Source organism: Peromyscus maniculatus, chromosome 2 (assembly GCF_049852395.1).
Source record: "Peromyscus maniculatus bairdii isolate BWxNUB_F1_BW_parent chromosome 2, HU_Pman_BW_mat_3.1, whole genome shotgun sequence".
NCBI classification, from domain to species: Eukaryota; Metazoa; Chordata; class Mammalia; order Rodentia; family Cricetidae; genus Peromyscus; species Peromyscus maniculatus.
Window position 1 is genome coordinate 148258354 of NC_134853.1, and position 15072 is coordinate 148273425.

A 15072-nucleotide genomic window follows, 5' to 3' on the forward strand; every position below is an offset into this window, starting at 1 on the left:
GAAAATTTAGATCTGGCCGGGCGGTGGTGGCGCACGCCTTTAATCCCAACACTCAGGAGGCAGAGGCAGAACTATGTGAGTTCGAGGCCAGCCTGGGCTACAGAGTGAGTTCCAGGAAAGGTGCAAAGCTACACAGAAAAACCCTGTCTCGGGGAAAAAAAAGAAAGAAAGAAAAAAGAAAATTTAGATCTGATTTTCAACACAAGAACGTTCTGGGGGTTTCTCATGTTCATGTTCTAATCTCTTGGACCATTTTCATTCTATGTATACATTAGCCCTTATACTTCAAGGCTATGTTCTTGTCAACCTCTTCACGATTCATATTTGTTACAGAGAAAATAAAGCAAGCCACTGAGAAGCCCACACCCTTTGTGTGTGTGTGTGTGTGGGGGCCCTGGAGGGCCTGCTTGGAACTGCTATGTAGACTAGGCTGACCTCCAACCTCAGAAATCCACCTGCCCCTGCTGAGATTAAAAGTATGTGCCACCAAACACTGAGATAAAACAAAGTCCTTGGTTTTTTGTTGTTGTTTTCTTTTTCCCCAGACAGGGTTTCTCTGTGTAACAGTCCTGGCTGTCCTGGAACTCACTTTGTAGATCTCAATGAGTTCCAGGCTGGCCTTGAACTCATTGAGATCCACCTTCCTCTGCCTCCCAAGTGCTGGGATTAAAGGCGTGCTCCACCACTGCCCTGAACCTCTTATTGTTTTGATGCCTGTCCTCTGAAGTGGGAAGGTGGAACAGCACAGAGAGTTAGGCTTTGTCCCAGAAGTCTCCATTCGGCTTGAGAACAATTGTGATTTCTTTTATCAACTTGACACATAGTCTGGAATAACTGGGGAACAGTCTTAATGAGGCATTTTCTAGATCAGGTTGGCCTGTAGTGATTATATTAATTATGCTAACTAAAGTGGGAGGACTCATCTCCTGGGTTTGGGGCCCTGGACTGAAGAGCGTGAACATTCACGCTCTCTGCTCTTGACTGTGGCTATGATCAGCTGCTTTAGCTTCCTGATGCCTTGACTTCCCAATGGTCTGCAATCTGAACTGTGAGATAAAACAAACCCGTTCCCTCCCAAATTGCTTGTCAGGATATTTTATTATAGCAATGGAAAACAAAAGTAAGACAGTAATTGAAGCTAGAAAGACTAAGGCATAAGATGCTACAAGGAATTTTAGTTTGAGTCCATGTCTTCCAACCTGTCTAATTAGAAAACCAGGATTAATCCTAGTCACTCTTGTGAGTCTTTATTAGAAATGGGATGGTTGTCATCAAGCAGATTTTCATCCCTTAGCTTGGTCCCTCTATATTAACTCCCTTCAGAACGGCCTGAATGTCAGTCTCATATCCAACCTTACGTCCCCGTCATGAACATCCCACCAGAGGGAGCCACATACAAAGAAACAGTTCATGAAGCAGGAGGGAAGAAAAACAGGAGCTCAGACTTAAGTGCTGTTTTGCTTCCTTCTCAGACACATGCTGAGAAGGGGCTGGGGAATACTGCACGTTAGTGTGACAATCAGGAAGATATAAGGTGTAAAAGCTATGTGTGTGGGGTGGGGGGTTGGGGAGGGGAAATAGATTGTATCTTAGACCCAACACCCATGAACTCTGCTTCTAAATTACTAGGCACAATCCTGTGCCACCCAGTCTAGCTAGAATTGAGAGCCTTAGAGAAAGGAGCTCGGGACAGATATGGTGGTGCACATCTTTGATCCCAGTACTTGAGATGCAAAAGCAGGCAGATCTCTGAGGGCTACATAGGGAGACTGTGTCTCAAAATAATACAGATTATTATTAGTAAGTAAAGAGCTGGAGCCAGAGCCAGGATTCAAAGCCAGCCTGAAGTAACCCTGTCTCAACACACACACACACACACACACACACACACACACACACACACACACACACACACAAGGTTACTATGTGAAGGGAAGAGGAGAGAAAAAAGGTCATTGTGTGGGAGCAGCATCCATGAGGCATTAGGATTCCAGCCTCTATGGGGGGACAGGTGTGTCAGTGTGTGCCTGCAATTGCAGCCCTCTGGAGGCGGAGTTTGAAGCCAGACTGGACCACAGAGAGAGACCTCGGCCTCCCTTCCCCACCAACAAATGAAAAAGCAGCTATGGGGCCTAGCTTCTCCACTCATAATTTCCTGGCAAAACATACCATTAGACTTAGAAGACTTCTTGTGCTTTATTTTCAACTTACCTCCACTAAGACATACGGTGATCTCCCACCCCCAGAAATGTCAAAACAGAGGCCAGGAAAATTCAACTTACCAAAGATCAAACAGCATCCAAGACCAGAGAGGGGCCTGGAAGCAATGGAACTACTAAAGGACTCAAGAAAGGAAAGCACACAGGCAGAGCAAGAGCCTTTGGAGCCTAGTCCTGCCTCCACACTCCCACCCCAGTCCCCTGAGAGTCCATCGCCCTGGCAACAGCTAGAGAAAGGCCCTTCTAAAATATTTATGGCTCAGAGCATCCAGAGGCTTGGGGAAAGCTGATGTCATCCTTCTCAGCTTGCAGGTGACTGACAAGCATGGCAGCTGGGTGGGTGGGCCAAACATCCTAAGTCAGAGCTCTCAAAAGAAAGAGCCCTAGGGCTCTAAGTGGTAACGGGAGAAAGGTAGAAGCTGCCAGACAGGGCTTTTAAGAACAAGCCTGGAAGAAAGGAAGACAGACACTTCAATGCTGAGCAGTATTCTGCATAGACCCAGTACTGGGCATTTAAAATAAGTACATTTCTTTCTCAGGTTCCATTAAGCAGGGAGGAATTACTTATGGAATGAACAGGCCTTGAAAAAGACACAAGTGATGAGCTGAAGTTTGAATCTAGATGTTTGACTTCAATTTTAAACTTTCCTATAAAATTCTGTGACTCCCAAGTGGCTATCTTGTACCTTGAGATTGTGGATGACCTGCCAATATCTCGAGAAAACTTTAGGACCAGACGTTTGCCCAGTACAGCTGGGGGGTGGGGTGCGCATTGGCTCTCCCAAGCTGATAGAAGCTATACAGTAGAACCAGTCACCATTCATCACGTGACCAAACCTTTATTGAACTCCTCATGCAGGGGCAGATACTTGAGAAATGTGATACAGGTGAAGCAGCCACAGCCCCATCCTTCAACAACTTTTTGGACAAGTACTGACAATAAAGATGAAAACAGGCTCAGCATTTGAATTAACTTGCCCGAAGTTGATTTGACTTGACTTTCCTTAGCATGTTACAGAGGAGCTCACCATCTTTCCTCGGTCCTCTGGAAATAGTCTAAGGGCTCCCAGGCTGAAGGTTCCAAGAGAGGTGTGGCAGGGTAGGGGCACAGGTAGTAGTAGGATGTTCTAGCACATTCTATGGAAGCTAAGGGGAAACAAGAGGTTGACAATGGCCCCGGAGCGGAGTGTGCGCTGACCTGGAGAGCCACCCCAGGGATGTAGTCCCTTCCCCCACTTTCCCTTCTCCAGATAGCGTTTCTCCGTGTAGTCCTGGATTATCCTGGAACGTGCTCTGCAGACAAGGCCCACCTAGAACTCAGGGATCTGCCTGCCTCTACCTCCTGAGTTTGGGAATTAAGGGTGTGTGCACCATGTCCAGCTCCCTCTCATTTCTTCAAAAGCCATTTAGAGATGTCTTTTGTTTGTTTTGGGGGGTGATGGAAAACGAGCCCAGGTCTTCCATATGTGCTAATGAAATGTTCAACCACTGAGTTAAAGCCTCAACCCCTCCTACTAAAATGTTCTGAGTAGGTGGAACTGTTAGCAATGAGTCTCCTAAGATCCTGGCTGGCTTTCTGTGGGTAAATCAGATCAAGAAATAGGGTGATACAGAATTGTTGATCTCCTCTCTTGGGTTTCTATGTTTCAGCAAAAGCCCCAGGCCAGCCTCTATACAGCAGGTAGCTCCTGGTATTCAGGGTCCTCTGACAGCTGCAAAGACACAAAGTGGAAAATTAAGAAACTGGAGGCTGACGAGGGCTTCTCAGCCTTCATCTGGTCTGGCTTTGCCCCTTAAAACCTTCCCTTTCCACAGCTCTACCCCACTTGTTGCATTCAGCAGACAGGTTCCTAGGTACAGACAGGCAAAAGACAAAAGCACACAGCCCTGTGAGCTATTTAAAAAAAAAAAAAGATTTATTTATTTATTATGTATACAGTGTTCTGGCTGCTTGTATACCTGCATGCCAGAAGAGGGCACCAGATCTCATTACAGATGGTTGTGAACCACCATGTGGTTGCTGGGAATTAGAACTCAGGACCTCTGGAAGAATAGCCAGTGCTCTTAACTGTTGAGCCATCTCTCCAGCCCCCCTGTGAGCTCTTTTTAAGATTTATCTGTTTAATTATGAATGAGTGTTTTGTCTGCACATACATTTGCACATCAGACGAGGGCGTCGGATTCCATGGGACTACAGTTATAGATAGTTCTGAGTCACCATGTGGGTACTGGGAACTGAACTCAGGATTGCTGGAAGAGCAGCCAGTGCTTAGCTGGTGAGGCATCCCCCCAGCCAGTTAGGTAATGTCTTAAACCCTCTGATCCTTGAATATACCTGAGCAGAGTGATCTGGGGAAAAATAAACTAAAACCACTGAAACCTTAACTTTGCTTTTAGTTTTTTTTTTTGTTTTGTTTTGTTTTGTTTTTTCTGAGACAGGGTTTCTCTGTATAGCTTTGGCAACTGTCCTGGATCTTGCTCTGTAGACCAGCCTGGCCTCGAACTCACAGAGATCCACCTGGCTACTGGGATTAAAAGTGTGCACCACCACCACCTGGCCACTTTCGGTTTTTATTTATTTGTTTGTTTGAGATAGTCTCACTTTTTTTGTTGTTGTTGTTGTTTGGTTTTTTGAGACAGAGTTTCTCTGTGTAGCTTTGTGCCTTTCCTGGAACTCCCTCTGTAGTCCAGGCTGGCCTCGAACTAACAGAGATCCACCTGCCTCTGCCTCCTGAGTGCTGGGATTAAAGGCGTGCGCCGCCGCCGCCGCCGCCACCACCGCCGCCCGGCGAGACAGTCTCACTTTATAGGCCCAACTGGGACCTCACTCCACTATGCAGGTTTTATTTATTTATTTATTTATTTATTTATTTATTTATTTATTTATTTATTTATTATTTACTTACTTACTTACTTATTTACTTGAGAAAGTGTCTCACTATATACTTACTTACTTACTTTTTTTTTACCTTTTTTTTCAGCCCATAATCTATCTCCCTCCCTTTTCCTCTTTGTCTCATTACACTGTATCCCCGATGAAATCAAACAAAGAGATCCTCTTGACTTAAAGAAAGGCCTGCTCTACCTTCCATGTGTGGCTTCAGCCCAAAAACCTTAATGTACATCTTTTCTCCCATTTCTGGCCAGTTACTAAATCATGTTCTAAGAGCTTTTGTATCCACCTAGTTCTCTACATTTTCACTTAAAGTTGTTTTTTTGTTTTTGTTTTTTTTTTTAATGTATATGTGTATTTCTGTGCCAGGGTGCAAGCAGGCCACAGGAGGGCACCAAATCCCCTGAAGCTGAAGCTACAGGTAGCTGTGAGCTACTAATCTGGATGCTGGGAACCAAACTGGGTCCTCTGAAAAAAACAGCAAGCACTCTGAAACCTCTTAACCACCCAGCCATCTTTCCAGCTCTAGCTTTCATTTTCAATTATATCACTCTAGTACAGGCTGGGTGACGCTGGGCACTGGGGGATCAATCTCAGGACCTGGCGCATGTACCAGACAAATGTTCCACCTTGCTTTAAGATACACTCTCTTGCTGAGTAGAGGTGAGCTTGGCTGGGCACCAAGTCCCAGGGATCTGCCCATGTCAGTTTCCCTGGCATTGGGATTACACATGCACACTATCACATGGGTAAACGAATCACTCTTTTCTAGTGCCCCCTGCCTTTTTTAAGAAATAGATTATATGCTTGTACATACCTTTAATTCCAGCAGTCAGGAGGCAGACAGAAGGATAGGAGTTCAAAACCAGCCTGGTCTATATAGCTAATCTCAGGCAAGCCGGAGATACATAGCCCACATAAATTAGGAGAGGACCAACTCCACAGAGCTACATCTACAGTACTGAGTTACATCCCTGCCCCTCTGCAGACCTCACTCACTTTTGGTCTGGACTAACAAGGCTCCCAAACAGGTTTCCACGTATGAACAAATTTTAAAATCAGAAACATGATTGGGTGTGGCTCTGTAGAAGGGTTTGCATAGTATGCACAAGCCCGAAGAAGAGTGTGGACAGCACATTCATATAAAGTCTGGATTCCCACCTGACCTGTCTTAGTCTTACCTTCTGCTTAGCTCAGTGTTCCATAGCCTTTCCCCAACCCATCTCCCAAGCCCCAGGGCTCAGCCAAGTGTTCTTTTTTTTTTTTTTTTTTTTTTTCTGGTTTTTTGAGACAGGGTTTCTCTGTGTAGCTTTGCGCCTTTCCTGGAACTCCCTCTGTAGTCCAGGCTGGCCTCAAACTCACAAAGATCCGCCTGCCTCTGCCTCCTGAGTGCTGGGATTAAAGGTGTGCAGCTCCAAGTATTCTTTTAGGTGGCAATTGTCCTTTTCTTAAGAAAATCCAGGTAGGATATACTTTCAATGGACTGGTTTTCCTTTTAGAACTTAGCACAATATAAATTATTGATATTTGAGTAATATAGACACATTAAAGAAAAGGTGAAGGAACTCCCCAGAGTGAAGAGTTCTAATAAAGGACATGCCACAATTGAAATTATGCAGTTAATGAGTTTTCTGTGTAGTGTTCACATCTCAAAATGGTCTGTAAGATCCATGAAGTGAGGGACTTAGGTTTATTACTGATCACTCAATCTTCCATGACTACCATATAGTAGGTGTTCTAATTTGTAAGTCAATATGTATAAAAAGAATTAAAAGGACCATTTGTACCAATTTCTAGAAAGAAGTTTTATTAATGATCCTATTAGGGCCAGGCAGTGATTGTGCAGGCCTTTAATCAGAGCACTCAGGAGGGAGAGACAGGAGGATCTCTATGGGTTTCAGGTCAGCCTAGTCTACAAAGTGAGTTCCAGGACAGTCACAACTACACAGAGAAACCTTGTCTCAAAAAACCGACAATAAAAGAATATTATCAGGGACTAGCAATGTGGCTGTTGGCAGAATACTTACATAACATATACAAAGCCTTAGAGTTAGTTTCAATTGCATGAAACTATGGCTTGGTGGCATATATATATCTGTAATCTTAGCACTGAGAGGTGGGGGCGAGAGGATCAAAAGCTTAGTGTCGGCCGGGTGGTGGTGGCGCACGCCTTTGATCCCAGCACTCGGGAGGCAGAGGCAGATGGATCTCTGTGAGTTCGAGGCCAGCCTGGTCTCCAAAGAAAGTTCCAGGAAAGGCGCAAAGCTACACAGAGAAACTCTGTCTCGAAACACACACACACACACACACACACATACCAAGGCCAGCCTATGCTTCACAAGACTGTTTAATAAAAATAAAACCAAAAAAGGCCCTATCAAAGTACAGGGTATTTTTCCTCTATTTTCCTCTCTCTCAGTGCTAGAATGGAGCCCAGGGCTTTACACATCCTACCCAGTACCACTGAGCTATACTCTTAGCCCCCATTTCTTTCTCAAAGGCAAGTGTGTTGTCTCCCACACTCCAACTTTAAAGAGCTGGGAGATGGGACATGCTCAACTTCCATCTAAACTGCTGGAGTCTGAAGATCCTAGAGAACTTGCCCTACATCTGACTCCAAACCTGTCTGTTTCAAGTCTCACATAACTGCGGTACACTGGGCACACCCGAGTTGACAAGCCAAACCCCAAAGGCCGAAAAAGGGGCAGGCAATACAGAAATCTTGGTACAGTACTAAATTTCAGTCACACCCCAGTTTCTGTCTTATGCCCCATCTACTGACTCATCTTGTTTGATAGCCTGTGCCTCACTGTCCAGAAACACCTAGAAGGATCTGACTCTTCAGAAGAGCCACACCTCACCCAGGGCCTTCTTGAAACAGGAAGCTCCTTAAATCTAGGTGGAGGCAGGGCCGGCCTGTGTAACATCTGAGACCTCTACCTGTCCACATCCTGCTTGGGGTGCCTTCACTACCGCACTGGCTGGGAATGGTAGGGGTAAGATGCTACACCTATGGTCAAGAAATGCCAAACAGAGGACTGGAGAGATGGCTCAGTGGTTAAAAGCACTGGCTGCTTTTCCAGAGGACCCGGGTTTGATTCCCAGCATCTACATGGTGGCTCACAACCATCTGTAAATTTGTCCTGCCAATCCCAGGATATTCAAGACCCTTTTCTGACCTCCAGACACCAGACTGCCAAACTTGGTGCACAGGCCTACATGCATGTAAAAGACAAATACACAGAAAATAAACCTATTTTTTAAAAAAACGCTGGGCATGGTGGCATGTGTCTTTAATTCCAGGACTTGGGAGGCAGAGGCAGGTGATTTCTGTAAGTTTAAGGCCAGTCTGTGATACACAGAGAGACCCTATCACAAAAGCACAAACAAAAACCAGGAAGAGGGCTGGAGAGATGGCTCAGAGGTTAAGAGCACCGACTGTTCTTCCAGAGGTCCTGAGTTCAATTCCCAGCACCCATATGGTGGCTCACAACCATCTGTAATGAGATCTGGTACCCTCTTCTGTGTACATAATAAATAAATTAATTAATTTTAAAAAAAAAACAGGAAGAATAACAGAAAAAGGAAGGGCAAGAAGCTAAGGCTATGGAATTTTTCAGAGGAAATTTGTTTAAAACAAGGTCTCATTCTGCATCCTAGGCTGAACTTAAACCATGTTTGGTATCTACCTCGAGTGCTAGGATCATAGGCATGTACCACCATGCCTGGGTATTTATTTATGGAGTCCATGTACAGTATACATTCTTCCTACCTATGAAATTCAAGTTCCTGCCAGACCCAAGTCTCTAGACAGGGTCTTGCTATATAGTAAATGCTGGCCTTTTATCTCTTGCTTCTGTCTGCTGAGGTGCTAGGGATTAGCACTGTGAGACAACACACAAAGCCTTTCTCCTGTAGGAGAGATGCAGTTAGCACAGTACCAGATGAGAATGCATACTTGACCCTAAATATTAAAACAAGAAAGACATCAGCCTAGGGTATGGAAAATGGTTAATTGCCTCAACTGATCCAGGGTGCGGTGATCACCACCATAAAACTTTGTTGCTCAAGGGCCTAGAAAGACAGGCCTTTCTCTAGGCCTGGAAACAAAAGAATGGGTAACCAGGCAGTGTAGTGCGCTTCCTCCCCTCCCCCAACAGCTGCTGTCTCACACAGCTGTTTCCAGCCGGTCTGTGAGATGCTATTAAATATTCATCAGACGTGTGCTAGCTTTAAACATGCAATGACTATTAATCTGGCATGCAAGAGTACTTGTGAGTCTACAGAGGCTGCAATTTTGTATGAATTCCAATCTTTTAACTTTAGGATCCTAGAAGCAAAGTCAGAAGTGTGAATTGTAAACCCCATGGCTGGGAGCACCTTCCATGAACTGATTGATCTTGTGGCTACTCAAACTACAAGAGTTCAGCAGGCACAGTTCCGTGGGAGTCTAAGACCTGGGTTTGGATTTGAGCTCTTCAATGCTGCCATCCTCTACCCACCACACACTCGAAGAGTGCTCGCCTAGCATGCAGTGTGGCTTGCTAGACACCAGCAGTAATCCTAGCCTCACATGGTCAATTGTGCGGACTAAATGGGACGCTGGCATGATCCTCGAAGCAATGCTCAGAATGGAGAACTTAAAATGGAGGCAGAGGCCGGGCCTAGTGGCACATGACTTTGATCTCAACACTGAGGAGGCATGGGCAGGTGGATCTGTGAGGCCAGCCTGGTCTACATAATGAATTCCAGGACAGTCAGGGCTACACAGTGAGACCCTGTCTCAAAAACCCAAAATAATAACAAAGCAACAATAATAATGAGGCAGAAAACTCTTCTACTCAGGAGTTAGTTGAACAAAGCTTTGAGTTTCTATTAGATGAGACTCAAGAATTCCAGTGCCAGATATAGTAGCACACACCTGTCAGCACTTGGGAGACAAAGGCAGGCAAATCTCTATGAGTGAGGCCAGCCTAGTCTACTTAGTGAGTTCTAGGTCAATGTTAAATAGTAAAACCCCAGCTCAAAAAAATAAAGATGGTCATCCCAACCTCCAGTCCTTAAAGAGTTGTATTTTTAGACAGGTGAGGATGTAGCTAAGCTCAGTTCATAGAGTACCTGCCTAGCATTAATGAGGCCCTGAGTTCAAGAACCAGCACCAAATACCTAGCACCTGGGAGGTTGAAGTAGGAGAAGCAGAAGGTCAAGGTTAGCCTGGGATACATGAGAATAAGTTGGGTTTCCCATTCACAACTAGTAAAAAGCAGAGCACTAGGAGACCATAAACATGGCCAAATGCAAACATCCCATCCTCACACAGCACAAATATCTGGTGAGAGAGAAATGGTTCTCCTTCCTGTAATACACGAACCAAAAGGACTTCAGGCAAGAGGAAGGCAAGATGTGGGGAGAGGATCCATCCCTTCTACTCTCCAGCAAAGACGTGGTAGCATTTTAAGGCTTCTCCTTTCCCCTTCCTTGCTAGCACAATTATCAAACACAGGTGTGGCTCTAAAACTCGGTCCTAAGACCTTAAACATTTTCTTCAATTTCAACTTTTCAAAATGAGCCTTAACCTACTCTTGTATTTACAGCTAGTATTCATTATCACCACAATTTATGTGGTGCTAAGGATCAATGGCTTCATGTACACCAGTGATCCTGAGAAGTAAGCATCTATCAGTAAAATGGGGACTTGGACAGTAACTCAACTCGAGTTAAAACTAAAGACTTGCTTTGGATAGAACTTAAAATCTGCCCTAACAAGGTATTATGTTTTCTGTCTTAACATGGCAAACACTTAGTCATCCTTTAATGAACTTAGGTTCCCCCTCCCTCTGGCACTCCTGAGGCCTCTCAGCAGCTCCAGGTTTCCTAGTACTCTGTGTAGCAGCAGAATACCATAACTATATAGGCCTTACCCTCTCCAGTCAGATGTTTCTTGAAGGCAGGGATGATAAAAAGATGAAGACCTGTGATTCAGCACAGCAAGTGCAGAGGCACACACACTTCAGCAAACATCTGTGATAACGTCCTGGCAGAGGAAGTCTCCATTCCAAAGGAACGATGATGGGTTCTCCAAAATAGCTTTATGTAGTGTATACTCAAGAATGATCACTCTGAAATCATCCTGCCTGAAAACCTCACCTGAGCTACATAACAGCTGTGTGACTCTGGCCATGCTGCTGCTATTTCTCTGGGGTTGAAGTTTCATTATGTATAGAAAGTTATGGAGCCAGTGAAATAGCTCAGTGGGTACAGGTGTCTGCAGTACAAGTCTGGTGACCTGAGTGCAATCCCACAACCCCATGTGAAGGTGCAGGGACGAACCAACTCTACCAGCTGTCCTAAGGCCTCCATACACAGGTCTTCACACACCTAAGTTATTTTTAAAAGATTTATTTATTATGTATATAATATTAGGCCTGCATGTGTCCCTGCAGGCCAGAAGACGCACACCAAATCTCACTACCCGTGGTTGTAAGCCACATGAGGGTGTTATTGAACTCAGAACCTCTGGAAGGAGTCAGTACTCTTAATCGCTGAGCCATCTCTCCAGCCCCACACCTAAGTTATGAATGAGATGTATCTGCTGTGCTGGAAAGACCAGCACGAACAGTGGTAACACAGGCCTCACTATAGGAATGTTACAGTTGTTTCTTTGAGGCTCCCGCACCACTCCACACACAGGGTTTTCCTGTGGAGCTCTGGCTGTCCTGGAACTCACTCTGTAGCTCAGGCTGGCCTCCATCTGCCTCTGCCTCCCGAGTGCTAACATTAGGCATGTGCCACCACTGCTTGGCTCTTTGCAGGTTTCTTTTTTTGGCTCTGTCCTGGCCCTGGCTCTGTCGACCAGACTGGCCTCAAACTCTTAGAGATCCTCCTGCCTGCATCTGCCTTCCCAGCTTCTTTCTTTTTTTTAGATATACATCTTTAATATACAGCCTCTGAGAGGATAATAAGTATGGTACAGAAGCAGGTATTCTAGAGAATGGATTCTTGATATGTAGCAGTGCTGGTATGCTGCACTTTCAACTTGCTATAGAAGCAGTATAATTACCTGACCTCTCCCACTATTGCTTGTAAAAAACAAAGTACACAGTAGGCATTTAAATTTGAGCTCTCCACAGGGCATGCCGTTAATCCCAGCACTTCAGAGGCAGAGAAAGCGGATCTCTAAATTCGGGACCAGCCGGGTCTACACAATGAGTTCCAGGACAAGCCAGGGCTACCGAGAAACTGTCTCGGAAAAAAACAACTCTAGAACTTCCAGAGAGCTACTGCAACATAAGTTATCTTCTCCCTTAGCCACACCTACTCTGCCTTTCTCACTTTCCCCTCTTTCAACTTTAAAAAAAAAAAATCACACTTAATTACTTATGTGTATGTACACATGCCATGTGTACACAAGGAGATCAGAGGACATCTTCCACGAGTTTGTTCTCTCCTTCTACCACGTGGTTCCTGGGGATTAAAGTCATCAGGTTTGGCTGCATCCAACCAGTGAGCCATCTGGACATTTACCTTCCCTTAATATAAAGTTAGGCTGGCCTAGAATTTGTGATCCTTCTGACTCAGTCTCCTAAGTGTGTGTGCCATCATGTCCAGCTCCAACTCCTACTGGTGGTACTGGGAGTCTTATCTAGGGCACTTGACTGCTGACTATATCCCAGTTCATGTAAAGTGTGGGTGAGCACATGAAGTACATAGTATCAACGGTTTGGGGAGTCTTCTGGGCCTAACAGCCATCGCCATCATACTCAGAAGCAGCTGCAAACACTTCTGAGCACCCTCATCTCAGACCTATTGACAGCCATCCAGAAAAGGAGAGGTGGGAGGATAAGCAGATGCTCATCTGAGACCTCAGCCAGGCCTTCCTGTCAGCTATATGTAACTCTATCCCAGCTATTCCAATTTACAGAGTATGGAAGGATTTTAAAAAAAAAAAAAAGAAGAAGAATTTTATACAGCTGTGGGGAAGCTATTATCCATACTGGGTTCAGACTTTTTGGTAATAAGGATGGTTTGGGGTCAGCCACACACAATACTGTGACTCTTCACACATATGCTGGAAATGAATTGTTTTGCAAGTTAGGCTTTGGCGGAATCAGTACTGTCACTAGTGCCCTATCTGGGTAGACATCTATTCCCATCTGCTCAAGAAAAGTTCATGGAACACAAGTGAAGGAGCGTATTACCACTGTATGCACCCTAATTCAGAAGTGTTCTTCGGACAAAGCCTTGTGTAAGGCAAACATCTAGTACCATGTCTATCTCCCACCAAATCCATTTGCTTGGCTCAGATACATTCTCCATTTCTATAGGAAAGAAAGCCGTTGCTCTTTTTGAATCAGAAAACGGACTGACTTGGCTTTATTTTGGCAACCACAATGGCCCAGCAGTTACTGGTACAGCCCCAAATTCTTTCTTACCTGGAGCAGTGGGTAACAATTGAGGGACAGAGTACAAAACTGAAGAAACTCACTCTTTGGGTAATTGCTGCACCCCTAGACAAGGAAAGGTGTGTTCTTAGTATGACTTGTCATTGCCAAAAGTATTGTAAGCTCCATACAAATCATGTATGTAAACAGTAAAAGGGCACGTTGGACTTTAGCCTTTAATCTTCTAGAGATCTACTACAACACAAGGCAGCTAGAACAGCTTCCTTACTTTAGCAGAATGTAGTGTATAGGACTTTATAGTCACCAACCTAGCATTTAATAACTCTATTATGTAGAAACCCTCAGTGACACTAAAATAACCCAACCAGCTAATATTAACCAACTACTACTTTAGTACCTATTGTCAAAGGAAATAGACACACACACACATTACTTTTTTTTTTTTTCCTCGAGACAGGGTTTCTCTGTGCTGGGATTAAAGGCCTGGCCCATACACTACTTTTTTTGTTTTGTTTTGTTGAGACATGGTTTCTGTGTGCAGCCCTGCCTGTTCTGGAACTCACTCTGTAGACAAGGCTGGCCTTGAACTCAAGATCTGCCTGCCTCTGCCTCCCAAGTACGGGGATACCACCACTTCCTGGCTTATATTACAATTATTTTTAAAGATTTTAATGTGTATGAGTGTTTTACCTACGTACATGTATGTGTACCATGTGCATTCCTGGTGCCTGTGGAGGTCAGAAGACTACCCTAGAGTGTAAAGTCTTAAAACTTTTAAAAGTTTATACATGTTTTGGCTGAATGTATGTATGCACTGCTTGTGTTTCTGGCGCCCATGGTGGTCAAGAGAAACTCAGATCCCTTGGAAGTGGAGTTTTAGATGGCTGTGAACTACCCTGAGATGCTGACAATCAGAACCAGACCAGGTCCTTTCTGAGCCACCTCTCTAGCCCTTCAATATTTAAATCAGGAATTCCTCATCTGAATTTCCTGGCCAGTCACATGACAAACTTCAAACTTACAACATCTTCAGGGTGCCCAGAACAACATTCCGGACTTGTCGCCTCCAGATCTCATCAACTACTGGCACTGAGGTAGGGTGTGGAAGAAACAGCTCCAGTAAAGCCACACTTCCTTCTCAGGGATACACACATACCTTTGGTTTGCCTAGCTAGAATCTTTCTTCTCATTACCACTCTAACGAAGTATTCAGAAGCAAAGGGAAAAATGGTGGTAGCCAGCATCTCAATGACTTCTAGCAACAACAGGAAGGCTAAAAGCTCTCAACTCTGCCAATCAGAGTTCAAGCAGAATGAAAAGGACTCTAAGAAAAAGAACACTAAAATTTATTATGTGTAACACTGAACTGAATGGGTTGGCATGAAGTTTAGATTTTACAAGTGGAGCTGATTAACACAGGGACTTAATTAGTTATACAAATGCTGGGGATGGTGGTGCATGCCTTTAATCACTGTACTCGGGTGGCTCTGTAGACCAGAGATCCGCATGCCTCTGCCTCACAAGTGCTGGGATTAAAGGTGTGTGTCACCACCACCCG

At 44.7% G+C, this 15072-nt stretch overlaps 2 protein-coding genes across 2 annotated transcripts in view; both read right to left on the bottom strand.

Moving 5' to 3' along the window:
• Tmem39b (transmembrane protein 39B) overlaps positions 1-15072 on the bottom strand; it is a 45987-nt gene that overhangs the window by 28022 nt on the left and 2893 nt on the right. The gene's annotated exons all lie outside the window — the stretch shown is intronic.
• The window catches only part of Khdrbs1 (KH RNA binding domain containing, signal transduction associated 1), a 41623-nt gene continuing 29593 nt past the window's right edge, over positions 3043-15072 (bottom strand). The window contains exon 11 of the mRNA XM_076565180.1: positions 3043-13619. The gene's annotated coding sequence lies outside the window, so the exon portion shown is untranslated. The remainder of the gene's footprint in view (positions 13620-15072) is intronic.